This window comes from Tiliqua scincoides, chromosome 1 (genome assembly GCF_035046505.1).
Source record: "Tiliqua scincoides isolate rTilSci1 chromosome 1, rTilSci1.hap2, whole genome shotgun sequence".
Lineage (NCBI taxonomy): Eukaryota > Metazoa > Chordata > Lepidosauria > Squamata > Scincidae > Tiliqua > Tiliqua scincoides.
This window is the reverse complement of record NC_089821.1, coordinates 6,121,540-6,124,175: the sequence shown is the minus strand read 5'-3', so window position 1 is coordinate 6,124,175 and position 2,636 is coordinate 6,121,540. Positions and strand designations below refer to the sequence as shown.

The following is a 2,636-nucleotide window of genomic DNA, read 5'->3' as shown; positions in this document are numbered from 1 at the left end:
TCCTGTACAATCTTAGATATGAAAGAAGGGTACCTCCAGAGTGCGTGGAAGTTCCTTTGGTTTCAGCAGGAGAGAGCTCAGAATGTGCTTACCTGTCTCCCACGGAAATCAGTGCGACAAAAGTACTTTCACACACACACACACACACCACACACCACACACACACACATACACACACAGAGCGCGAGAGAGGGGGTATTTACAGAGATAAACTAATTATCCATGGATCTTTTCAGTTTTATCTTAACAGGATGAGAAGGGCCCTTTAAATTAAAGGGAAAAAGTCATTTAACAATAGCCTAGGTACTGCAAGAGAGGGCAGCCAACTGACAATCCATCAATCATTCTCTCTCCAGGCACTTAGAACAGCCTCACACCAAGGTAAGCGACCCCTCCCTTCCCCCTGAGCATATGAAAGAAAGATAATCACCTTGCATTCTTTCCCAGCTCTGCATTCTGGGTGAAGGGAGGGGTCGCTGGCTCATGTGAAGACTTTCTAAGTGCCTGGAAGGAGACTGATGGATTTTCTGCCTAATACTCTCTTACATCACAAAGGTTAGCAAGGCTATTTTTAAATCTCCTAGCAAAGGGACATTGTTTTTTTAATGGATTTGCTTTAATGCAATTTTTGCCATCCTCATGAGTTCTGGGAACGGAACCCTCTCAAATAACAAGACCCAACACAGCAGCTGGTTACCCTGCACATGCCCGATCTCATCTGATCTTGGAAGCTAAGCAGGGTCAGGCCTGGTTAGTACTTGGATGGGAGACCGCCTGGGAATACCGGGTGCTGTAGTCTTATACCATAGTCTTTCGAGACGGAAGGTTGCCAACCACCTGTATATACCATCTTCCTCTGTCTTTACACAGCATTTAAGGATGTTTATTTAATATCAACCACTATTTTTCAATGAGGTTTTAACAATACGTTCTGTGGCAAAGAATCACAGAACCCTCAGTTCACCAGATGTTCCCTTCACAGTGTGGTTCTCTCTTCTGGCTGCAGGCCATCAAGCTTCTGCAGGCCAGATGACCTTCTCGGTGGCGTAGCTGGAGGGGACGGAGCACTCAGCCTGGCAGGGGGGTGGGTGAGTGGCCCTTCCCCTCGGAGCCATTCCTGGGGGGGGGAGAAGGCCGTACGGCTCCGTTTTTCCCCCGCCAGGAATGGCTGCGAGGGGAGGGGCCGCTTGCCCAATCCTGCAAGGCTGAGCGCTCCGCCCCCCTCCAGTTATGCCACCGGACCTTCTCACACACTCCCCTGCTCTCTCACTGCGATGCCTTATCAACTCCGCAGCGACTCCATTCTGCCAGATCAGGTAACAGTGGCTTGTTAGTCTCGCATTACATTGCCCATCCAGAGCAAGACCCTGATTGCTCCTACTAAGCTTATCAGGAGTACAGCAGTTCAACCAGTAGATCACACCTCCTGCCCTGGACTACACTTCCTGCCTGCCTCTTCTCAGTGGCAATTTTATGCTCACTTCCTTGAGATTTATACTGAACGAAATGGGACTTACTTCTAAGAAAGCACACACAGGATCAGGCAGTAACTTTGACTATCTTTGGGAAAATGTGATGGTGTCATAGTAGTAGTAGTAGTAGTAGTAGTAGTAGTAGTAGTAGTAGTAGTAACAGCAGCAGCAGCACAAGCAATAGTAATAATAATTACTAATACTAATAGTATTACTTAGTAGTTGTAAGTAGGACTTCCCTCAAACCCAAAGAAAGTAGAAATGCAGTTACTCACAATCATTAATAAAGCTAATAAAAGGTCAGAATAAAGCAGTGGTTCCCAAACTTAGTAGAGTCACGATGCCCTAAGTGTTTCACACTTAGGTGCCCTGAGTGTGTCACAGAGCCCTAAGGCACTGTGGGAAACACTTTTGGGAACCACTGGAATAGGGTGAAAAAGACATGTACGAATTCACTGTGGCATTATTTGGAGGTTGAAGAGGAGCTAGCTTTTCAGGGCAACTGGGCTCACAATGGGAAATGGAAACCCCCCTGAGATTAGACACAGGAAGACACATGGTGATTCAGGAAGAGTTCCTATCACATGTCTGTGGATGTGTGGCAATGAGAAGCTGGAAGAAGTGATGATAATTGCTCCTAGGCTCAGAGTGGTGCTTATGTGGCCCTGGAATATTAGCTTCCGTGTGTCTCAGTTGCACCAGAGTTGGACTAGCCCGGGGCAAATCCTTTTGCCCATAACCCTGCACATGCCCGATCTTGTCTGATCTCGGAAGCTAAGCAGGGTCAGGCCTGGTTAGTACTTGGATGGGAGACCGCCTGGGAATACCGGGTGCTGTAGGCTTATACTGTAGTCTTTCCAGACTGAAGGTTGCCAACCATAATTAGTAAATCTATAGCCCTTGTTCATCCCAGTTTTGTGTCTTTTCTCCTTATTCCCTAGTTGGAACAAAGAATACTTGGCTTTAAACTGCCCAAGACCCTCGTCTTCAGCTTTTGAACTAGCCCATCTGTTTGCAACAGCTTCATAATATTATGTTTTGTGATGTGTTGGCACATGAGGTGTATATCTGATGCTCAACGCTCATTGGTTGGCACACTAAGGCCCAAATCAAATGTTCCACTGGTGGGATATTTACCACTGAGATGACAAACTGTGTGCATGC

At 46.8% G+C, this 2,636-nt stretch overlaps 2 pseudogenes; both read left to right on the top strand.

Annotated features, from left to right (window-relative positions):
• The first annotated feature begins 681 nt into the window (after window positions 1–681).
• LOC136638038 (5S ribosomal RNA) lies at window positions 682–799 on the top strand (annotated as a pseudogene).
• A 1,398-nt stretch (window positions 800–2,197) lies between these two features.
• LOC136638330 (5S ribosomal RNA) lies at window positions 2,198–2,314 on the top strand (annotated as a pseudogene).
• Window positions 2,315–2,636: the final 322 nt, after the last annotated feature.